The following is a 25,865-nucleotide window of genomic DNA, read 5'->3' as shown; positions in this document are numbered from 1 at the left end:
TTGTAGCTTATCCAGGAAAGATTCATCACATCCTATACAGTGTTCATAGGAATTTTCTCAGCCATTACTGTCAAACAAACTTTCAAAGTGCCAGACCCATTTCTTTAACGATTACTGTCACAAATCTAATTAAGTGCATACTACACTGGCTGAAGGTCTCAATCAAGTCATAATTTTCACTGATTTCCCAGGTTTTGATTAGAACCCTAAAACCTTTCATACTGCAATTTCAATCAACAACGTAGAAAAAACTCCATTATTTCTAATAAAGATCCCCTTAGAAGATTTCAAAACCTTTACTCAACCTCCTAAATATTTGGCACAGCATATCCTTACAAGCCTGAAATTATTACTCTGTTTGTTATGGTTTCTTTTATTATGCTATTATAAAAGACTGTTGTTTGTAGCACATTACCTCAGACTTGTTCAGGTACAAAGATGGACTTCTAGGATGATGAGGGGAATAAAGAACCTGTCATATGAGAAGACAGAATGAAGAGCTTGGCTTGTTTAGCTTAACAAAATAAAGGCTGTTAAGATACCCAGTTGCTGTCTATAAATGTATAATGGAGGCAAACATCAGGGAGATGGGAGAGCCATTTAAACCAAATGTAGATGTCGGCAAGGAAATCCATCAGCACAGACTGGCCAGAATTTAATCTGTGCTAGAAACGAGAAACAGGTTCGCACTTGAGCAATGAGATTTGGGAACCATCTTCCAGTTGGAGTAACAGCAGAAAAAATCCTAACTACACTCACAGTAGAACCTGATAAGGTTATGGAGGGGATTATAAAATGGGATTCCTCCAATATTAGGACAATAGATTTGATGACCTATTAGATCCTTTCCAGTCCTGAGTTCCTGTGTAAGGCTATAGCGTATCACAGAGATTCTGTAACCTTCAACCATGCGTGCTTCAGAACAAGATATGGCAGCATACTTTATATGCTTCAAGCTATTTAAATCAAAACCCCCAACCAAATAGTTCAGTTTAGTAAGTGTATTTCTTCAGGGTAGTGGTAAAACAAATATTTTTCTCTCCCACAATGACAATAAATTCAATAGAACCCAAATGTATTACAAAATAAACATCTTTTACATTCAGTTGTCCATCACAGAAATTCCTAAGATTATTGATAATTAGTTCTACTTGTCCTCTAGCACTGTTTAAGGTTTATTACAAATTTTATACAACATTTTAGCCGTTACTTTAAAACCTCTGCAGCTGAAGTTCAACTGTTATTTATGGTATTCTGCTTTAAGCTATAAATTAATTAAGGACAAGTACATTTTTGTGCTAATGCATTTTATGTTGGAGGGTATCCAAAAGATATAGCCAAAGGAACAGAATTATGATTGTTTCTCATTTACTTTGGTCATTGCATGGGTTGTACACATGAGAGGAAAGACATTTTGTTAAAAACAGAGCCATCTGGTTTTAGAGTTCCTTTACAGAACTTCAGTTTTTTCATGCTTAAAGGATTGCTTATCCTAAGCTTTAAGTAAAAACCCATGAATTTCTACAAAGCAGAAATCTTCGTGGTTAAAAAAAAAAAGTTTGGAAAAAAAATCTACTTTCACCAAAAGCAGTAAAACATTTACATAAAAATCAATCATTACAAAAATTATTTCTTTCTAAATGCACAGCCATATAAACACACACACAGAGACCCCCCAAAATGGGATGAAACTATGGTCATGATGAAACTATGCATTTTTTCACTTTCCTGTAGCTCCTATTTGTAATTTTTATAGAAATACCAGCATGCTATCTTCCTATAAATTGTACTATTGCACAGTGAAGGCAAATTTTACTATGAAGATGCCCAAAACATTACTGTAAGATTATATCTTATGGTAATTGATAGCATCTTAATCTGATTTGCTCTACTCTCACCCAAGGGGAGTTTTGCTGGTTTTGTTATTAGCAGTTTGCTTTCTTAGCTGGTGAAATTAAAAATCTCTCATCAGTTTCTTGTGAACAATGCTGATTTCAGCTCTTCAGATGCAGCATTAGATGCTCTGGAAGAAAGGATTCAGTAGGATGGAACACATCTCTCCATTGTCATCGGTTAATGGATGGCTTAAGACCTAAATTATTGACCTCTAACATCTTTTCCTACCTTATTTTAAAATTCTTTTGAAAGCATTCTAAGCTTCTGGCTTTAATCAAACATGGCGAAAATGAAGAACCCATTTACATATGTGTTTGTCTACATATCTTTGCATGTTGTTGTTTTTTGTTTCAATTTTTTTGCCTTTTGCTTTTACCATACGCACATTCACTCATGCATTGTGAAGGAGCACCCCTTCATCTTCTCCAGCCTCTTCTTATTCAACATCCTTCCTTCATGCCTCCTTTATATTTTTCTCTCTTAACTAAGCAATCACAATATCGCTTTTGACTCTGACAACGCTAGTGATTTTCATCATAGCCTCTGTTTCTATTCCTGTTATGTATTTTTAAGGATTCTTTCAGAAGAGAGACACATTTTTCAAGTTCCTGATTTACCTCAGCAGTCCACAAGATGTATATACATCAAAACAGTCCATTTCCCTCCTTAAACTGCCACTTTTGTCTCAAGCAAAAACAGTCCTTGATTTGAACAGAAACTGTCTATGGGGTCCGAACTCTTTCAGGAACAAACTGGTCATGAATAAATGGAGACTAATGTGTTTCCAGAAGTCTGATGTTCTGAAATATTTATTCATACATGGGGGGAAAATGTCCTTACTATTTTTAAGAGAAAACATGATCCATATTCAAAAGAAAAGTTACATGCTTTCTGACACTAGATTCTGAATTTACACATCAGTAATTTAATAGGTTTTTTAAAATGTACTCCTTTGATTTGTCAAGATTTATTTTCTAACAGACTTCAAATTCTTAACTTCTTCCTCCCACAATAGAAGTAACATAAATCACTGTCACCTACTAATTTAAAGCTTGATGCCCGATCTCTTTTCCACCATTTTATAGTAAATATAGCAATGTAGTTCTAAAATAGTAACATGCTGAATTATGCTAATCTTCAGTTGCAAATTTACAGATCATTCTTGAAGACTTGTGCAAAAAACTAAGGTGGTTAGGCATTTTCTGTGCTTTTTTCTCAATGCTTAATATATGCTTTACTGTGTAAATAGACTGATTTCACCAATGCAAAAACTAAATCATCTCCATGTTCAGTGAAAGTTGTAACTACTCAGTGCATTGATTTAGACAAGATAAATTAAGTATGGCTGCTACTCTCAGCAAGAGCTGACCAAAACGCAGCATGTACATGTGCTTGTGTGACAGTAGGCCAGGTTGGTAGTAAATAGAAGCCTGTATTTTCTCCTTTCTTTGCTGTTTATATGGAATAAATTAGTGGTTGTGGCGGAATTCCTAACAGAAAGTTATTCACATAGCAAAAGCACCATGGTATTTTGCATGCAGATCCTACTCAGAGCTGCTGGACACTGGCAAGGCAAAGATCACAAACTTATTTCACAAGTGAGTCAACAGTGTCGGGGCCCTGAAAGGCATCTGAGAAAATCTTAATGGGCCACATTATTTTGTTCAGGTTTGATTACCAGATGAAAGAGATGGCTTCACTAAGGAATGTCCAGCACCGTAGGGTTTAAGTCTCCTTTATGACTGGTATAAGCACAGTAGAGCCTCCCAAAGGACTGATGGTTTCTGTGCTTTTCTGAAATATTAGGGATAAATATTCTAAGGATGGTCAGCAAGTTTATGGTACTAATTCTAGATCCAGACCCCTGAACAACAATTTCATGTGCAGGTTTTCTATTCATCTGTTGTGAGAAGCAAATCTGTTTTCGAGAATCTCCTGGAGTTGCCAGATCATTTCTGTGCATCACAGCAGCCAGAGAGGATTTGCCTTCACCCTTGCTTGCCTGCTCGCAACGGGGAGCTGGGCTCTGCAGGGCTCCGGCAGGGACTGCCCCCTGTCCTGGCTGTGTCTGGGAAGGAAGCCAGGAAGGTGGGTGACTGACATGTTTCAAACTCGTAGAGTTCTAGTAGAAAACTAGTCTACGCTGCTGTCATGTCCTCATGTCATGCACCTGCTCTCTTTGGATGGTTATTTTTGCTTTACATGGGCTTTGAAGAAGCCTCCACTGACAAACAGAATGGGGTGGTTCATCACACCCCAAACAGCAGATCTGTAGAACGCCTTGTCCATGGATGCAGAAGTTAACATGGCTTGGAGGGAGACAGGAAGAAATACTTGGAAGAAATACTCGCTTATGGTTGCTAACCAGATAAACCACATCAGGTTCAGGCAATCTCTTAAACTGAAGTAGCTGGAGGCTGGGAGAGTACTCGGGGGAAGTTTCAAATCCTTGCCCTGCACTTGCTCTCTCCTGCTAACTGCTTTCAGCCACCGGTCTGTGTGTTGGCTGGTTTGTTTGCCTGCCCAGAGCAGAGCACCAATGCAGTCCCCAGCTGCCACAAATTATGCTGCAGAGTTCCCTGCAGTTGACTGAATTGCAGGGGTTGGCACAGAGAGAATGCAAGGCTTAAATCTCATCTTAGGAAACCTACTCAGTGGTTTACAACTAATTCAGTAAACTTCTCTCTTTTCATCTGATTGCTTATGACAGGACATGGAGCTAAAACTGAAGGACTTGATGCTCAACTATTTTAAATTACTATGGCTTGGCTGGGGCCCTTGAAAGCAGGCTTCTTTACCCACTGTAGTTCTGACATGAAAAACAGAGTTATCTCACTGATGACGCTTTCATTGAATTTTTTTAAATATAAATTTAATGTTTCCTTTATTGTCCAAGTGCAAAACACATATTTTTAGAAGAAAAACTGTAATTCATACCTTGCAACAACACAAGCCAACTGTATCCTTAGCTGAAGTACATAAAAATCATACTATCTCCCAGCAGGTGCTCTAGAACTGGTTTATGTTAATCTTAAACCACAAAAATTTGTTGTCATTACTGAGCCATTCAAACGAGAAAGCTGTTCTCACAAAACAGTATTTAGTGGGCCTTCAAATAAGAACAGAGCAGCAGGGAACTGCAAAATGTTATCTCAAAAGCCCTTGCCTCACCCCTAAATTAAATCCAGAATCAACTCTTCCCATGGACAGAAAGAAGGGCAGAGCATGCTGTTTGTCACTGCCCATGTGGAGGAGTTGCATGCCATGGCTCAGATGTCACAGCACTCTTTTCAGTAATATTTTTAAGCTTTCAGTAATGCCTCAAATACCTAAAATGAAAGGTGAATAACTTGAACAGCAAGGATCTTAATCGTACATATATTTAGAGATTTATGTTTACTGGTTGCTTCTCTGAAACTTTTCGGCTGAGTTAGTGCTGGGCTTGCAAGGTTTTAAACAATCTGTATCCAATTTTTTGTTAAGCCAGAAATACTATTTAAGATAAAAGTAAAGGAAACACAAATTATGTTTTCAGAGCTACAATTTAAAAGCATATTGAATTGCTTCTTAACTGCAGGCTAGTCTGATAACTGAAATCACTAGCAATGTTCACGGTGAATGTCACAACTAAAATTCCACATAAGCATATTTTTAAAATTATCTCTTTCACTTAGCCATTTTGGTCAAGAATCCCTTTCTCATGGATGAGTCCGTAAAATATGCATCACTCGAAGCTCTAAAGAACGCAGCCTCTGCTCTGCTTTATGTCAGATGATTTCATCAGCTCTGGGAGAAGAATTTGAACAAGGATGTTGGCAGATAAAAGTCCTTTTGGTTTGCTTTAGAGCTGTGATACATTAATTTATAATTTTAACAAAACATACATTGTACATAGGGCATTGGAAACTTATGCAAAAAGGGTGGTCTTTTTAACTTCATGCTATCACTTCAGGATGGAGTTGCCTCTGAGGTTCTGCTTCACTAACAGGAGGAACAACTCCTGGGGCTCTAAGCCACTGCCACTGTCCTTTCACAGGAGAGGAGGGCCAAGGGAGTCAGCCAGCATCAAATCTTCATGTGTTGCTGCAAACACCAATGCTCTACTTCTGCATGGAACAGTGCAGAAAGCCCTGCATGGCCTGATGTTCCCACTGTGTAAAGGTGTGGGCTCTGTTCTGCTGAAGCCAAGGGTTTCAAGTAGTTATTTCAGTTTGTGGTTGGTTTGTTGGCTGTTTGCAGTTTAGCCATTGATGCATCAGGAAATTATTATTATTCTCTTCTCTGACAGAGCTTAGAATTGCTTGTACGAGTTTTTTATGTTACTCATTGAACTGCTGTTTAGTAAAAGACAGTCCTCCAAACCCACATATGGTTAAAATAAGCTTTTTTTGCTGGTATTTTTTTCCTCGCTCATGTTTCCTTTTGAAAAGGAGACAGTTCTGTGAAATCCTGTGCACAACTGTGCCTGTAGCTCTAAGCACTGTTTACCCATGAGGAAGTAAGAAGACACAATGAAGTGTTACCAGCTTTGACTCATCTGACCAAAGTATCATCTGGTATGCTCATTAATTACAATAGTTCAGGTGGAAACATTGGTCCCTGAGCTTTATTAAAATTGACTGGGTCTTTTTTTCACATGAAAGGAGGACAAGGAAACAGACATTTGAAGTGGAACAGTAGAAAGCAAACAAAGGTGCATGCAGAGGAGCTACTAAAATAACCCCTAAGGAAGCAACTCAAAAAAACTCAGTTTAAACAATTTTAAAAAAATACATCAGTAAACCACAAAATTTTTTCCAATGCTAGAATCTTCCAGCATTAGAAGTTCAAAATATGCTTGGAAAGCAGTCAGTCTATCTGAAATATTAAAGAAGTCTAATTCAATAATAATAAAATGTATCTTTATAATGCAGAAAAGCTTTTAGATGATTGTTCAGATGATTCCAGGGATTTGATGCGTTCAGATGAGTATGACATGAGGACTATGTGTAAACTAGTGGATTAAACAGTGTCAGGGCTTGGCACTGACTAACCAGTGGTCTTCCCAGAATGGTTCAGGGATTAGCCCTGGGTGGGGACCAGCCTAGCCAGGGGTTTGCAGCTTGGACATAGCCAACCTGTTTTGAAGACTGAGGAAGTTTAATAGTGTAGGTATGACGTACCAGTGACAACTGGACTGAGGGTCAGAGAACCAGCATTGGCATTGTCTAATTTCCTGAATACAGACATAGCCAGTGTCACCCATAAATTCTTAACAGTTTCTGTGTGGCAGTTACCACATTGTTTTCAAACAAGGATAAAACTGTGAGAAGCGGAAACATGTATTGTTGCTCTACAAAACCTCAGCAGAACTGAAAAGCCCTGATTTTTGAGAGGAGGGCAAGCAAATGAGAAGCACTCAGACAGATGGCACAGTCAGATGGAATGAATTCCTGAGGGGGAGTGCTGCAGAGAGAAGAAGAACAGCAAGCATGGTAAAAATATGGGAATAGCAGCTGCCATAGCTGTTTCTACAAAAGTAAAGCAGGTTGAGCAAATTGCCTCAGGAGCCTGCCCTGTGCCCAAATCCAAAGGGAAGAACGAAGACGACAGCTTTGCAGGGAAGTATAGTGCCACGCAGATGGGTGAGGCTGGACTGTGCACTGTTGCAGATATTAGAGAGGGATCAGAGACATATCATTTCCAAAGCTCGCAGCTGGAAGATCAGCCAAGGTGGACACTGGGACCCAGAGAGAAGTCCAGCTTGCCTGGCAGGCAATGGTGAATGCCAAACAGAACAATGACACAAAGCCCTGACCACAGAGAGACATGAACTGAGATAATTCTGATTCCAAATGAGTCAGCTGGAGATCCAAACAATCCAAATCCTAATAAAAGCATATTCACACTGGCAAAGTGTCAGTATGATTGTTGATTATCCTTTGTCTTCCTGAAGAGAGTGTTTCTGTCCCACAGCAAAGGTGATGGACAATATCTACCACTGGAAAAGAGATCCTGACTGAGAGGTACAAAGGTTCCACGCAAGGGCTTGTCACAGCGCTGCTCTTTCCCAGTGTCCCTCCCTAGCAGCAAGAGCAATCAGGCTGTCCACACACTTTTCTTCCACCGTGGCACAGGCTCTGCTGAGGAAGTATTGTTGCAACAGAAAAAACCAAGAGCCTTCACCTCATTTATTGCGCCGCAGTGCTGTAGCATTAGATGAATAAGTAACTGTGGGAAGAATATTACTTAACCCTGTAAGCCTGAGATGGAAGCGCTCTCTGGGAATGGCGCATGCATAAACCATCTGCAATAGGTGAGATGTGAGGGACTGGGACAGCATCGGCATGTGTGGGCCGTTCTGAGAAGTTAGGTACAACTCTCTACCAGGTACCCTCAGTGAAATCCTTTTTTCATTGGCTCTTAGCCTGGCTAATTTTCACAGGGATGGCAAAAGTCAATTCCCTGCCACAAGGCAGCTCCCTAGTTGAATTTCAGTAGATCATTCTAGAACACGTAGACATTAAAGCTCTTCAGCAAAATGGTTATAGGACTATTTTCACACGGACAAACAACAACTTTCTCTCATGTCATTCTTAGAAATGCTCAGAGCATTCTCATTGAAACTTCCCAAAACAGTTCAGACTCAGCCAGACATCCAGCCTGAACGACTGAAGTTTTGCAAAGCTGTAAACAACTGGGCTTCATACAAGACTGGATATTTCAAAGAAAAATGTCAGGCCAACTTAGATAGGGGCCTTGTTATCAGCTTGCTGTCTTCTATGTCTTCTCTTCTACGTCCCAGCCTAACATCACATTTGTAAGTTAATCGGTATACCTGAGTTTAATATAGCATTTAGTATCTGCTCACGTTTATACTTCCCAATTTAATCTATTGCTAATTCCCAGCTGATTAGCTACATTTTGCTAACACGAGGACAAAACCTGAGATAAGTAAGATTCCTTCTAATGCCTCTATTAACAGAGTTTCAGATTATTTTCTAGATCAGAAAAATCAACCTCACAAAAGTATATGGATGGAACATCTTGACTTTTCCCAGCTTTCTCATGACTTGACTCACAAAGAAAATTTAAGAGAAAGCTGCTGAAGCAGTTGACTTAGATCAACTAGTTCTCTTTCTAGAATTAAATAGATGAGACTCAGAATATGCCTATGTTCATAAGACTAATTATCAACAAACCCATTCCCTCCCTTCTGTGTTCAAAAGGAAGCATTTTTAAAGATGCTAAAAATGAAAAAGAAGTTTTATTAAATAAATTCACATATTCTTTTTTGTAATGGAAACATCAGAAGTAGTGTCCTGACTTTCATTTTCTTTTTCTGAGTGGATTTCATGAGACATCTAAATCTGAAGTTTCTTTAAAAGTACATGAAAAAAGGAGGTGATCGTGACTGTTGCGCTAACATACACAGCACATTCTCAAAGATGCCCTAAGAAATTTCTGAATATTACTTATAATGGTTTCAGCCAAACTTGCTAAGTTTTTTTCCTTATTTGATCTGCAAATGACCTATTTTGGCAGCAATCTGAAAATATATAAAAATAACATAACGTCTGCAATTTAAGTTTTCCTGTGTGCGATGCTCTATGACAGCATTTGTAGATTAACCTGACACTCTGCCAGACTTTTCTGTGATGTCCTTGGGAATTTTGACCTATTAACTACAATGGAGTTTTAACGCAAGCTGTTTAAGGCAGGCTTGTTTCTATAAAGAAACGGTTTCGATTTTAGGGGTTACACAGATTAAATGCTACTCCTCAGAGTTAGAATTCAGGTGATTCCACTGAACTGCATGACAGAACTGCAAAGTTTTTGCCATCCTTGAGAAGTATGTGGACAATATAAACCAAAAATAAAATACAATAGTACCTACACTAGGTATTTCTTAAACTGTCAAAGGCTACATAATCTAGTATCATCACTGGACTCACAGAAAACCTAGGTCTGTTGCTTTCTTCATAGTACAGTGGTACCATAATATTTATTTGTACAGATAGATATTTTTCTCAGTGATGGCTTTCTGCTTGCCTAGGTTCTCTCTATGGAGAGAAATGGGAATAGGAGGTTAATACCAATATTTTCCAGCACTAAATCGGTTCCTGTGGCCTAGAGAAAGGCTAGGACACCTGCACACTATTGTTAAAAGCTCGAGGATGTGCTTTTCTCACTTAACGCCTGGTATTACAGGTACACATCCATCATGCTGCCAAGGTTTTGCCCCTTGGGGATTCCCACCGCAGGCGGACTGGAAGCAGAACAGTCTGATTAGAGCCTGCAGCTGAAATCATGCTGCGCAATTTATTCTAGTAAACAATTCATCCTGCATAAAAGCATGGGTTTGAGCACTCTGAAGATTTGGGTCAAATTCAGTATAAAGTTTCAGAGAAAAAAGAAAATGGAATGCATGAACTGAAGAAACAGTTCCTTACGCTTTTTCTCATCATTTTTCCCCCACGCTAAGATCACAAGAAGTCAGAAGTACTATTAGAGTGAAGCAAAAAAATTATGAGAAAATTATTTCTCTGCCCTCTTTTTCCACGTGTCCCAATTCTCTGTCAAAGTTCGCTGTCTTACAGCTTCAGAGGTTCAGAGGCAGAACTGGGAGCACTGTAAATATTCTTGTTTTCTGTCTGGGAGGAAAACAGTGCTGCATTTGTGAAAAGTTACTTTTGCGGGTGAACCACCACGGTATTACTGAATGATTGATTATTACATGAAAACTGTTGTGAACCAAGAAATCAAAGCCTGTTTGCTAGGGGATTATACATTAAGATGGATAAAATATTTTTTTTATGTTGACCGTAAAATGTAAAATATCAATTGACAACGCATAGCTATATATGCAATATTATTTTTATTCCCAGATTCAGGTCCCTGTTTCCTTAGAGCATGGGAGAGAAGATGAAGGGAAAGAAGAGGAGCTGTCACTGCACCATTAGCAGCTGTGGGATGGCTGATGTGCTCCCCCCAACACATGACCTGGCTGCAGCCCTATTTCTGCTGCTCCATTACAAGTGACCAGTACAAATAATGGCATAGTTACAGTTGCACTGTGATGCAGGTAAAGCCACGAGGAAGGGAGCATTTTCAGTCTGAGTAAGGGAGCCTGGAGATAGGGTTGATGCTGGGGTGAACTGAAATGTTATCTGTCAGCTGTAGCTGTCAGCAAAAATATTAAAGAAAGAGCAGCTGCATCATGCCACAACCACGGGAGTGGCGCAGTCGTAGCTCCAAAATAGATTTGAGAGTCAGACAGAGTTTTCTTTTAATGAATCCCAGTAATAGTCATGGACTGTTTATTTTCAAACCTGGTTTAAGCCAGTTGATAATGCTACTGCTTTTAAAATGTTTTAAACAAATACTTGAATGCAAGTCAAGAAGAGCTGTTTAGAATAGGACTTATTGAAAGGTATGCTATTACTCCTATAAAATGTAATTTTTCCTACTAATTATTTTCATCTGCTGTAGCTTTATATTTCCCCTCACTGTTTTAGTGTGTAAGTGCTGATATAACAATGAAATTGACAATAAAAAATCATAAACATTTCTCAGCTGGAAGAAAAATTATTGGCTTGTTATAGCTTCTGTAGCATTTATTCTTCCCCTTAGGAACATTAATTAATAAGATATTAAGCTATCCTGAAAATATTTATTAAAGAATAACATCTTACAGTCTTTTGGGGTTGCTATTAAAGATAATAATAAGAGGCAGTCTCTTCTGGATCTTGAATTCCAAGATAAATATAATAAAGCTTGTGGTGGAGTGTTATTGTTTATCGCTTGGAAAAACTTATGCAACAGCAGAATACTGTTCTGATTTTTGAGCTGCTGCTAATGAAGTACAACCAGACAGGGTACATTGCCATGAGTCAGGAAATCTGGATGTTCCTGGACAGAGGCCAAGGGAGCTTAGACACATCAGAGATGTGATATATATGTATCCTCTGGAGAAGACACACTGAGTTGTGTTCAAGCATCTCACGCTGCCTGGTTCAAGAAGTGACCAAATGACCACCCTGAAATGAAGTTACTAGCTGTCTGTTCCTCAGAGTCCCTTGTTTTTACATCAGGAAAACAAGAATGAAGTAGGCTGTCCAGGGGAGCTTAGAGATTAGGTTTAGCCTTGAGACAGTCGGTCCAAACCCTGAGAGTTTAACTTTGTTCTTTCACTATAAAAGGAAAAAAAATCCAAAACCACAACAAAGAATAAAACAAAACCACAAAATTAAAAAAAAACAACCCAACAACAAACCCTGATATGCTACAATTTACTATTAAGACTTTAAACAAACCTTTTGAACTCATCACCGGCTGAAAATAGTATGCCTTTTTTGTAGAGAATGGGTGCTACCGTTGTACACGTGTGGAGAAGCTCCACTATCCACAATGCTAAATCATTTGCTGAAATGCTGCTATGTTTCCGTACAGCACTACGGTATGTATGCAACACCCTAGCATTTTTCAAGCCTTCAAAATGTTGTTAATGTGGGCCCCTATTTTTTGAGTGAAATTAAGTGATTTCCTACAGCTAGTTGGGATCACCTAAAAGGGTGCCACTGCTTTCTTTTCCTTTCCACTCCCTTTTCTTGCAGCTTAACAAAATTCAATTTTCATTCTTCCCAACCCTTTTTTTGTAGGTGTTTTTCCTATCTTCCCACATCCCCTCCCTGCATCATACCCCAAGTGGGGACTACAGTTTTCGCAGCCCCTCCCAGCAAAGCAGGACACGCAGAGCAGTTTTCTCCCTATCCAGCCTGTGCTGGTACACCCAGGTACATGGGTGGCTGCTCGGGATTCCCATATTTCACACCTTTTATCAGGGGAAGCTCTCAATCAAGACCTGACCTCCCTTTCATGAAATCCAAGGAAGGGTCATGTATTACCCCATTATTTACCCCCCTGAAAAGGCTGGAAAGGCTCTCAAGTAAACTAAGAAATAATTTCCTGACCACCTGATTTGATCTGGACTAGCTTTGGGCCTGCCTTTGCAGTTGCTGCTGTCGTTACACCGTGACAGGGCACGGTGTGGTAGACCCGTGTTGCCTTTGACAGTGTTTCAGCAGCTGTGGCTGCAAACCTTGGCCTGCCTCTTCTGGGCCATGCCACGTACATGAGTGTGGGATTCTGCCCTGCTCTTGGACTCACCGTCCCTTCCGTTACTGGCATTGCCAACCACACACATTCAAAATCTTGAAATAATTACCCAAAGTTTTATTTCAGGAGACTTTAAGGCAATACATAATGGCATCAGATCATCCATAGCTCATAGACTTCAACTCTCTTGAAGCCATCAAGACTGTCTTTTTCTAATCTTCTCTGTTTTTAACTGAAGCCGAGAGTCAGAGTCATGTAACCGCCATCTAATCCCTAGGGTAAATCCTTATCAAAAATCTCTGTTGCCATGACAGTCGCCTGAGCTGCTGCCATTGCTGTAACAAAGCAGGCAGGACTGGAGCTGCTTGCTGTTCCTGCAGGAGATAGGCAGCACGGCAGGACACTTGTTTTCCAGGCACTCTCTCCTCCCCAGCCCAGTACATGGGGTTTGTGTGGCTGCTCCCCCAGCCCCACAGTGGCTCTGGGGCTGGCTGCCCCACCACCAGCTAATTTGGGCAGTCACCACCTGCCCAGCCCTTCCCTCAAAAGTCCTTTTTCCTCCAAGCTGGTTTTTTTCACCCCAGCAGCCTCCTCCTTGTACCAGGCAGCTTGTCCTGAGTACTCCCAAAATAACAAGAAGCTCACAAGCTGACAGCACCATCTTTGTCCTGTGAATTACTTCTGGTACAACTCAGCCTGAGGGAATGGTTTTTTTCCTGAAACATCTTAGTATTGACTTAGTTTGATTTCCGTTTTGGTATGGCTTCCTGGTCACATCCCTGGTCCTCCTCTTTCCTTTTTCTGCTGTGCTTTACCAGTATAGCCGATTTCTTGCTATCCACAACTCAGGACACAGCTATGCTTCCCTCTGCAGAGCGCCTCTAAAAATACATATTCTTGTCATTCAGACTAATACAACTTCTATTCCTACTTCTCCCAGCAGAAGCTGGTTTCCACGGAGGGCTATTCAAAGCTGTTGACATTATGTTCAATACTGCAACATCTCAGGGTGTCAAAGTCACTACTATATTTATTCCTGTAAGATCCCAGGTGTTATTAAAAGTGTAGAAGTAAATAGCTTGCTGAGACTCTTACAAGGAGTCACTGATGTGAAAGCCAGCCATTTAACCAGCCTTCCTCTGCCCTGGTGTGGTACCTAGCACCTCACAGTTTACGGTAACATTATTTAAAAGGGATAAATAACAACATTAGAATATAGCATGAATACTTTGGAGAGGGGACCTGAATTTAGCAAAGTGTTTTTGTTTAATAAGCAATCTATCAGATGTCCTGTCACTCTTACAGCCTGTTTCCCTGCAGTGTGATTTAGCCATTGTTTATACAACTAATGCTGGATGTATCTAAATTAACCCTCTCTGTAAGCATTTTTAGATACTCACTGCTGTCTTGGAGGGATTTTTCATTTTGACACCAGTGCCTGTAGAATTGTTCCCAATCTACTTATTCCTTAACAAACTGTTATAAACTGTTACGTTCTGGGTATTTACCGAACACTTACATAGATTATTCAGTTTATTTCTGATATTTTCCTGTGTTTCCTTTGTGCTATCTAAGCTAAGGAGAAAGTCATTACACTGTCTATAGCTAACTTCATGTATTTTTCTAACACTTCCTTAGCTCTCAGAGACCTGTGGTGATATAGTTTGTGTGACTGGTAGTGATACTGAAGAGGGGCTAGAGACTAGTATCACTGCAGGGAATTTGTTTTCTTGGAGCCAGGCAGCTGTGTCACTGTCACAGAGAGGGCTCTGAACAGGTCGTCCCAGGCTCCTGAATACCACAGCAATCCTGTTGTATGTTTCTATTTACAAATAGATCAATTTCTCTATCAAAGGTACTTAGACTGTATTCCCTCCATCTTTCTAATAAAAAAACTGTTCTAAAATAATTTGGGTTTTAAGAATATGTTCTCTGAAAGCAGAAAAATCAGTTTCCTTATTTTTTTCTCTAATCCATAAGCTACTTTTAAAAACACTGCCCAGATGGATTGAAGGCAGGGTAGCTAAAGATGCTGCCATTTGGTTAACCCATGGTGTAAAGGCCCCTAGGTTTAAAACACTAAGCTTCCTAGCCTCCTGCTGAAGCACTTCTTGTTGTCCCAGCCTGTTCTGGTGTCTTTCAAAGCATGATCCCTTCTTCCTAAATCTCACTAACTTTCTCACTAACTCAACCACTGCTAGAGCATATGGCAGCTTTTTTTATTAAAGCAGCTGCAGGGGTAATTTGTATGACCTTTGTGTGTGTGCAAGTCATACTAGCTCCTCAAGTTCCTCTCTGCAGCAAGCACTGCTGAGACCTCTGTACTTCACCGTCCATGAGAATTCATAGAATCATACAATGGTTTGGGTTGGAAGGGACCTTAAACCCAACCCCTGTGTCATTTGTAGGGACACCTTCCACTAGACCACATTGCTCAATGCCTCATCCAACCTGGCCTTGAACAATCCCAAGGATGGGGAATCCACAGCTTCTCTAGGCAACCTGAGTGCCCAGTGCCTCAGTACCCTCACAGCGAAGAAAATCCCTAGCCTTATTCCACTTACCTCTATTAATGATGGCAAAACTTTATACGGTATCCAGTTTTAGAAACATCACTCACTGATTCACCTAAAGATAATAATATCTGTCTTCAGTGGTTATTCTTAACAGGTATGAGAAATCCTAGATGAAAAGAGGGCCTGCCACATCCCTTTGAGTGCCACAAAGCCACTTCTTTGTCCTTGCTTCATGCTACAGTAATTGCCACCAAGTAAACGTGCTTCCACAGCCAAGGGCTTTTCTAAGCCAAAAGGGCCTAAGCTAGTCTCAGGTTAACCAGAACTCCGTCTAGGAATCCTGTTTGCCATATGTGCATCATGCTCTGTTCCTGATTAGGATACAATTAGAAAGAGATGTTCAGTAAGAAAAGTGAACTCAGCAGTGGAAGCAGGCTCCAGGGTTTCCCTCCTCAAAAGCAGCATCTCTTATTTTCTTTCTTTATTTGCTACTCAACGCTAGCCTTTCAGGTTATTGGACTACTTGGAAAGATAAAGAGAGAATGTACTTAACCTGCAGAATTCTTTTGCAGACAGATGGCACCTTAACGGCATCCTAATTATAAATCTTTGGCTTTCAAGCAGAATATGACAGGGAGGAGGAGGAGGAGGGTGTGCATTCTAAAAGCTGGAGTAAACTAGGATAGAAAAATACACAGAAGTGTTTTGGTTGTTGTTCTGCTTATTTTAGGATAGAACACATCAAACATAACAAACTGAAAAAAACCCAAAAGATATTGCTTCTTTTGTAATTTTGAAAGTGCCAAAGGCCTGTGATTCATGTTACTATCAACCATCTCTCCAGCCGTCTTTTATACAGTGTATGAATTTCGATACACAGATTATCATAGAATCATACAATGGTTTTGGTTGGAAGGGACCTTAAAGATCACCCAGTTCCAACCCCCCCTGCCATGGGCAGGGACACCTTCCACCAGACCAGGCTGCTCAAAGCCCCATCCAGCCTGGCCTTGAGCACTCCCAGGGATGGGGCATCCACAGCTTCTCTGGGCAGCCTGCGCCAGTGCCTCACCACCCTCACAGTGAAGAATTTCTTCCTCATGTCTAATCTGAATCTATCCTCTTTCAGCTTAAAACCATTGCCCCTTTTCCTATCACTACATGCCCTTGTAAAAAGTCCAGCAAAATATTCCTCAGCCAGCCATGGTCAAAACTTTGTGAACCAAAAAAAGATGTGAGATCTTAGAATAATGAAAAATTTAAAATATTCAAGATAACTGAAAATGATCAAAGCCTTGAGCAACCTGATCAGACTTTGGAGTTAGCCCTACTCCGAGTGAGACCGGACAACATCTTTCAGCTCCCTCCACCTAAAGTCTGGTTCTATAATTCCTTAAGTGGCACCTCTCATTCAGAGGGCATGCCACTGTGATCCTGCCTTTTACTATTTGCAACGTGATGGCTTTTGTGGCTTGGATTCTAGTTTCTGGCTCCTGCCACTTGAAGCAGCAGTGGTTCCCATATCCAGCTGCCTTCTAAGACATGGTTCCTCTGGCACTCAGGAGCTCTGCTGCTATGTCTGTCCCTCCATGCAGAAGAGATATCTCGTTCTGTGCTGTGTTTTACATGCTTGAGGACATCTGGCATGGCACTGTTCCCTTCCTTCTGTCTCCTGCCCAGAGACAAAAATCAGAATGTTTATTTTTTTCTAAAGAATTTCATCAGATTGAGGAACTGAAATCCTTATCTACTGGAATATAATTCATTTTTATTACAGAAGTCCTCATAGAAGAATCAAAGGAGAGAAATAAGACACTATAGAAACCTACTGTAACCTTTACCTTAGAAGTTAGATCCAAGAGGTTTTGTGATTATGATGATGGGACAAGTGAGCTTTTTGGGGTAAGTATGAATGACAGACACAGGAACTGAATAGCTTTAGCCTAAGAAATAGATGTGAGCTTTTGGGGATAAGTATGAATGACAGATACAGGAACCGAATAGCTCTAACCTGAGAAATAGATGCCTAATTGAAAAAAAAAAAATTCCAGTCAGCCCAGCACTGGACCAGTCATGGTTAACCACATGTGCTTTGCCATCCTTTCACTTATGTCCTTGCTTACGGCTTCTAAAGGGGTATTTTTTCGACAATTTGGATTACATATTTTAAAGGTAAAAATGTTCTTTGAGTCACACAACTGGACAATGTGACATTTTATAAATATCCTATCTACTACATTCACAAATTTGAACTTGAGGATAAATTGTATATGTTTTTCTTCAGTGTATATTTGTTGTCACAGTAACTGAGTTTTCCCAATAAATGGAAATTGCATCGTTTCCTTAGCATTCAGGTTATTGCACTGAAATAGCGCCATGAACTCACCACCACTTCTCCCTTCCTGTTGTCAAACTAGATCTCATTTAGTTACAGGAACAGGCACTAAAACAGGTTAGTTTAGATATGTGCACATTAGAAAGCTGAAGCAAGCCTGCTTAGCCCCATTACATCCTATGACTCATGCATGTGTGGGAAAGACCTTATTTTCACAGAGATCTCTTAGATAAACAAGGCAAGTTGGCAGCAATTCGATTGCACTGATGTTAGCAGTCTCCTGCTTTCTGTTGTGTTCATTGCTTTGTATTTTCTGAAAAATGCAAGCAGTCTGATAAACTCTAACGAGAAATCTTTTAACAAGGACACGTGAGCTTTCATTTTCAATGACTTTTTTGAAAAATAGGAGCAGTCTTAAAACCAGTTTCTTAAAAAATCCTGTTATTTCAACAGAATCCACTTTTTCTCAGGTTTTTTTTTAGTTTGCTGGTGAAGCTGTAGCTCTTGGTAGCCACAGCCATAACACACTGGTTGGTTAGATACCTCCCTCCACCCAAACCTAGAATGGATTTGTCTTCCAAAGTATTACTTTTACATATGCACTGGAAAAAACTTTTGAACAGCATAAATCACAAAACATTGTACACTTTGACACCACTTCCCCAAAAAGGAAAAGCAAAGAAAGCAACCCTTACTGTATTAAAGAGCTCTTAAAGTATATACATCAAACTAAAAAAAAAAGTTTCTTATAAATCCATTGAGGTTTTTGCTCTTGTTCCAAAACCCCACTGGTTTATATCTGAATGAGCCACATCATAGGTAATTAAGATTTTAATTCTCATTTTATCAGCTTTGAAATGAAACTCGGTTGGACAACGTACAGCAATCTTTTAGATTCACACACCCTTTTGCTTGTGTCAGCTCACAGCAGCGAGATGGGTTGCCCATTTAAGGGAAAAAGTACAAGCTCCAGCCTATTATTTCCTTGTCCTTCGGATGTGTTTGTCCCACTGCTTCAGCAGTGCATTCTGTAATGCCAAAAGGCATTGCTTTTCTTGTAAAAGGCATGCACACGTGCACAAACATACATACATTTCTGATTAAGTTTCAGCTCTTACTGAGCTGCAAGATTAAGGAACTGGATGCTGGAATTCCTCATGTTCTTCTCAGTTCTGTAATACCACATATAGCAATTTTCTATTAAGGGGGGGGGGGGGGGGGGCAGGGGCAGGAAGCACTGCCATTTCTTCACCTCAGAACACCACCCATTAAACAGCCCAGGATAAATCACGTATTTTAACAGCTGTGTAACTATAGAAGAATGATTTCAAAATGAAATGCAATTGCATTTTTATGATATATGCTTTTAATTGTAGTAATTGTCTCTGTTTGTGGACTGTGTAAAGCATTTTGGAGGAGACCACAATCTATGTAATCTTACATATCATCTTCACAGCTAGCATTTGCACGCTTTACTTGTGGGAAAGATTTAGAGATATAGTACAGCCAAAGCAGAATGAGAATGATAGGACAAAGACATCTTGAATGTTAAAAAAAACCCACATAACTGCCCCAATTTAGGAAGACTTTGTGTTTGCACTGATATTAATACTTAGTTTGCTATGATGGCAAGAATAAAAACTAATACAGCAAGTGCAGATTATCTGCAGAAACTGAAGGAGTAGATGAAAAGACCCAAAATAAAAGAAAAAAAATCTAATCAAGTATCCAGAAAGGCATAATTGTCACAAATGCATTAAGCATCACACAATCTTCAACATGACCAGGAAATAGGCACAATCGTTCCAGTCCTTTGGACAACAGTATCTCAAAGAATAAGTACAGGACTGTGTTATAAATGCTTTATTTTTCTAGTATCACTAACTTGAGACAGTTAGTTAAAGAGAGGTTAAGAAATCTTAATTATTTATGAAATAATTCTTTCCTCAGTTACCCAGTATCCTCCAATATCAAGAAAAAACCTGTATTTCCCAAAAATGCTCAGTATTCTGTATAAAATTAGGAAACAACTTTCAGTAGAAAACATTGAAAAAATGAAATGAGAAAAGGCTAAAAATGAAAAGCACCAGAATAAGATGATGAAGCTGAAAAGTACAGGTGTTTGTGCTTCTTGTAAAGATATATTTAAACATTTCTATACATCAGATTATCAGTATTTTATCACATACACTACTTTATCTTTCTAGCTTTCAGTTCTTATCATAGGTTTTATATACTAAATATTTTTGGTGAAAAAGGAAATATGAATGTTCCTTCTCCTTTTTCTTGTTGTTTTATCTGGCTTCCTCGCACATATTATAGCTCTATTTCTCTAAATGGCATTTTAGACACGTAGAAGGACAAAATCCCTGCTCCCAAATTCAGTTTATATATTAAAATAGTACAGCAAACTGCAACAACAGACCCTGAGAAAGGAAGAAAAGAAACAGGAAATTGGAGAAAAAGTAAAATGTCTCTTAGGAAAAAACTCATTTAGACAGAAATATAGACGATCCATGTTGTTAAATGCTCTTGAGGGGAGTGGAAATTTATCTGTTAATTATTGAACACTAAGACCTGATCTTATTAAACTTGAAGGAAATCCCACTCTGAATTCAGTGGCATAAACTTGGCCTCTGACTCAGCAGAGCTCTGAGGCGCGCTCTTAATTTATGCCTGCGGGTACCTCAACCGAGTTAGATGAGATTACCAAAAGCCTTAAATTAAGCATGCGTGGAATATATGCCAACAGAAAGGTCCTGTATCAGGAGGAGTTTTACTGATACACCTGTATGAGTAAAAAGCTTTTCATGTGGGAACATATACTGGTGAAATTGTGACCCAGAGGAACAAAACAGGGCACACCAGTAAAAGCAGAGATTTCCCAATATGCTTACACATACTCCACAAGCTGCTTCCAGGAAGCACAGCTACATCTTCAGGAGTCCTACACGGGTCAACACAGCTCTGGTAGTAGACAAGTTTAGTTTTATCGTGACTTTAGTGTCAGGTGCTACATGTAGTGAGAGTCCCTACAGAAAACTCCTATGTCATTAGGTCAATTTCAAGCTTACTAAAGCCAGTAGCATAGAGGATGGACCAGTTAGCACACAGCTGAAGGTCTACCAGATATGAGTGGGAGGAGTATGGGAAAATCAGGGCAGATGTAGGCAAAGACAGAACAGTACTGAGCTTTGAAGATGAATTTCAAGCCTTTGAATTTGGTGTTAAAAAGAACCAGACGTTCTACAGAGATTGAAACACTGAGGTGATGACAAAACACTATTAAGATGATGATTTTAGCTGTGGCTAGATTGGCTAGAAGAGGCCATAAATTATAACATTGCTCTAATGAAGGTGAAAGAATGAGCCACAGGCAGAGTTTGGAAGTGGATTCAGATTGGGAGGAATACAGAGTCTTTAGCACCATGAAAGGCACCATTCATTCCACAGTTATGGGAATACAAACAAAATAAAAACTATAATGGGGAAAATAAATGGGTATGCTATGTCTACTTGTCTTCCAAGAAAGTCTCTACAATGGTGTGTATCGCCAAAACCTAAATTACTTTTTGACTCGATATAAAATTGAGCTTGATATCACTGTAGTCATTAGCAGAATTGGCTGTTCTTCAAATATGAAACCATCTGTTGAATAGCCACATTACATATTCCACAGATTTGATTGGAAAATCCCAGAGCCTCTTCGTGGACACCTGTTGAGAAGAGTAATTTTAGCCTTCTCCTCCATTTTGAAGTGGAAAGGAAGACAGATGTACGTAAAACCACAACTCCATGTGTTAGAAATGGAAGTTGCTATCAGCCTGTTCAAGTCACTTCACTTGATAGTTATCAGTCTAATAAATTCAACTTTTGCTTTTAAAAACTTTGCTAAAAGTAAATTGTGCAAGAAAAGCCAAACTGTAAAACCATACATTGTGCTGAGCAACAACCAAAACCAAAAAGCAGACAATAGTATAGCATTTTCCCAGATTTTGTCATCCCTGTGTATTCAGAAGGTCAAATTTGCCATTTCTCCAGTTTATTATGTCCAATTAACTCAGTCAAAAGAAGAAACTGGAATTTTCACTCTAATGTCAAGATGACAAAAACTCTATCAATCATATTGTCTCAGTTTTAGTTCTTACTGTACAGTTTTCTTACGAAAAAATAACTTTCTCAATATACATCTAAATTAAAAAGTAACACCAAAGTATCCTTTTGAGATTTAAATTTGGGATACCATAGTGCTGTAGTAATTCCACAGCAATGATTACCACATTAAATCATGGCCACCAAAAAGTATTCATGTTTAGTGCTTTAGTGTGCCCATTGCTATGAAATAAAAGATTTTTCCTCCATTCTAATACTTAATTTATCTTATTGTTTCACAGGCAGTTGCATTCTTAGCCACCAAGTCAAAGTTTTTCAGAGTATTTCTATTTAATCCAATCTGTAAGCATGTCCCTGCTGTGGTATTGATGTCATTTATATAGTATGCAGGGATGAATTATTCAGCTCAAGCAAGACCTTCTCATCTTCCTGAGACAGTCCCAGAGTCCAGAGACTAAGAAGTGTCAAACACCACAGACAGTCAGCATAGACTCAGTCAGTCCAATCCTTCTTTAGGATAAATATTTTTCATCTGAGACAATTCTACAGAAATCTGTGAACAGGGATTTTTCATGGGGTTAAGTGCATTCTTTAAATCTTTGCCTTCATAACTGAATTCACATTGCACATGAATTTATAATCAGTACATCTTTCAAAATTCATGCATACTAAATTTCTTTTGTTTGGAGAAAATGAGATCTTTAAAAGACAGGGCGGGGGGGGGGGGGGGGGGGGGGGGGGGATTCATTCTTCAACTGACCAAGCAGCTTTTGTCAGTTTAGAGAAAGCAAATCATACCAAGCAATTCTTCCCTTAAATTACATGACCATTATATCCTGTGGTCCCATATAGGGCCATAGGATATGCATTTCCAACAGACAAATTGGCTTCCATTCTGCTGTCCTGGTAAAACATCTGAGAACCAGTTTCTCATTTATTTTGCTAAAAGAAACAAACGCTTTAACAACAATGACCCAGCTCAAGCACATTTGGGTACAATAAACATAAGGTCAGTCTTTAGGATGGTTGCATTACAGCTAATCAAATGAGCAGAGAACAATATTCTAAGTAAGTACAAGATGAAGAACCAAGAACTGTTGTCACAAGGACAGTATGAAAGGCACCAGGTGTGCCTGTGTGCTAGAAGTTAGTAAGGAAACAAAAAGTACAAATGCACTGGGTCACAAAGTATTCAGATAATTCCTTACTGAATGGCTGTTTCCTCTTAGTTACCACACAGGCTGTCACTGGTTTTAATAGCTGCTAGACTATCACTGGTAAGGGATGATATATATTCTATTCTTAAATGTTGGTTTGTCTTCTGTCAGAATGCAAGATGTAAGCAGATATAAGTACGACATGTCAAAATCTATATACATTTTTCGTATTGATTATGCTCATTCTAAGAACTGCAAAAGTTATTTAAGCAATGTTATTCTGTGATGAAAGCATAAAAAAAATCTAAAACCTGTCTCCTAGCTTTCGTCTACTGATGTTTCCAAAACATGCAGAGGATTGTTCGCAGAAGGAAAGAGACAATAGTCACTAGAAAAGATAATAGATTTAAAAAAAGAATGCATTAGAGTGGTTAGCTCAGTCTTACCTGTCAGCAACACGAACCTATGAATATATCCTTTACACTACAAGAACGCAGCAGCTCGTGCCACAGTAGTAGGTTGATCCAGCCCAGGAGAACACAAAGGAGAAACTTTTCCCACTTTTCTAGGTCTACCAGCAGCTGAAGTAATGAAGGAAACGGGGTAGAGAACAGAAGACCGAAGCTGCTTCTCGCAGAAATCCCAGGCAGAAGAAGCAGGAGGTATACTCTGCCTGTGTCTCACCCAGACTTTTGTTTAAAAGTTTTTTCAACTGTTGCTAGGTGGTGTTAGGCTTTGGCAGTTTAGTTCTCAGATTGTATTTCCCCTCTTCTGGTCTCTTCACACAGTGTTACAGCAATGACTTTGTTGAGCTCAGCTCGCTTGTGCTATATTTAACCAGTGTTCTCAGCAAGTCAAGCCTGTCAACAGCTGAGAAGTTTGGAGCAGGCTTTGCTGAGTTCCTCAGCTGCTGAATTATCAGTGGATGTAGCACTGCACAGCCCAGCTACTACATTCACTGAAAGATTGTGGGGGAACTGTCAAATCCTTTTAAGGGCTTCCAGTGACTTCACGGGAGTAATTACTATTTAAAGTACTACGTACAAGATGTGTATTTAGGCATATATTTTAGACTGCTAGAGAAAGAATACTTGTGTACACAGCAGATGAGTTCAATTATTTATACAGTGAGGATTTTCCTAGGACAAGTAGAAAGTTTATAATTTGAAAGGTATGCACTTCACTTGGGGAAAAATTACACGTGGGGAGAACTTTTTTGCAGCATAACATTTTAAAGAGTTTAAATATATTAAGATTACATGGAGAAATTAATGAAAGGCTTAGTCTGGAAAGTTTTCACTGTGATATTTATTCAATTCAAAAAAGAGAATCTTTTTCTCGCAGACCAACAGCTTGCTACAGTAATTCCTACTCTGTCTCTAACTCTCACTGAAGAAGCAAAGGAAAGCCAAACAAATCCCTATTTTTTTCATATGAGTATTAGGAACACATTACTCCAGGGCTGTACATTTCTGATGTATCCATACTTGCTTCTGGATCTAATTAGTGTTCCTAATTCTGAGCTGTCTCTCAATCAACAGACCAGCAGTAACATTGCGCAGCTTTCAGCCCACAAACCACCATGATATCAGGATTCTCCAACGATGTTGCAGATCTCTGACTCCAGAGCAAAGTTCTACCACCTCATGGCAGAACAGCTTCTGTAAACGTCTCTGGCAAGGAAAATTCCTCACCCCAGCAACTCTTTTTTATCTGAATTGTGCTTCAGAGTGAAATGCAGAATGGCCCTCCTTTGGAAAGCCTTTCCCTAGCGATGATCTGCAATATCCATCTAGGGTTAGATGAAGAAGGAGGAAAGAAAGAAGAAAGGGAAGAAAAAAGTAGAAAGGTGCTAAAAAATTTGTTTCTCAATATTTATACGTAGAGACACCCCAAGCTTTCAGAGCAAAAGAAGATTGAAGCAAATCATAACAGTAGCCTTCAGCGATGCTGATTTTCTGTGCAAGTAGTAGGATGGGTAGTGAAAAGGTATGATGCTCTTTGTGGCAATTTCAGCCTGCAGGAACCTAATTGGCCACAACTATATGAGATACCAGGGGGTAAGTACAAGCCCTTATGGAAAGCAGCTGTAGGATTAGCTGTAGCTTGGTGCTCTAACCCTGTCTGGAATGACTTCTGCTGGTCTGTGTTATCGTCTAAACAAGCAAGGAACAATGAAAAAATACTTCCATTCCCAAGGAGCTTATAAGCAGAAAACAAAGTAAATTGTAGGTATTATGTCAAGTAACTGATATTTAGACATTGATGACATGTTTACAAATTCCCCAGATACTTCCATCATGTCAAATATATTTTATTTCTGAGACCAAGTAATAATCACTAATTTCATGTTGTCCATTTCAATATTTGACTTGGACAGAATAATGAGTATGTATGAAAATAGAAACACTTCTGTTTTACAGAAACAGCTATTTGGAAGATTATTGTAGAGACAGATAATATATTGGCACAGACTTTGGTGTTACACGCCTATACTTTGAACCAGAGTTACACATATCCACATTCTAAAAAGAACATCAAATTTTGTTCCTTCATATAAAATTGAGGTAATCCAATCAGATGAGTAATGTTTTGACTATTCTGGCCTTAACTTCTTGCTCAAAGTGCAACAGTAATAGTACTTTATCCATTCAACTATAATAAACCAGGCAAACAAAACAATGAACTTGGCTCATAAATCTCAGAAAAGCCAAATAATTTTCAACATTTCTCTGCCATTAGTTAGTGGCA

The 25,865-nt window shown here is 39.2% G+C and overlaps 1 protein-coding gene across 3 annotated transcripts in view; it reads right to left on the bottom strand.

The window, feature by feature from the left end:
• Positions 1-24,049, bottom strand: part of FILIP1 (filamin A interacting protein 1) — a 109,328-nt gene extending 85,279 nt beyond the window's left edge. For 2 of the 3 annotated variants that reach the window (XM_056342974.1, XM_056342975.1), the window contains exon 1: positions 23,561-24,049. The gene's annotated coding sequence lies outside the window, so the exon portion shown is untranslated. The remainder of the gene's footprint in view (positions 1-23,560) is intronic. The other variant, XM_056342976.1, reaches the window with a different exon arrangement.
• Between the last annotated feature and the right edge of the window lie 1,816 nt (positions 24,050-25,865).

This window comes from Falco biarmicus, chromosome 6 (assembly GCF_023638135.1).
Source record: "Falco biarmicus isolate bFalBia1 chromosome 6, bFalBia1.pri, whole genome shotgun sequence".
In the NCBI taxonomy this organism is placed as follows: domain Eukaryota; kingdom Metazoa; phylum Chordata; class Aves; order Falconiformes; family Falconidae; genus Falco; species Falco biarmicus.
This window is presented reverse-complemented; position numbering and strand designations above follow the sequence as displayed.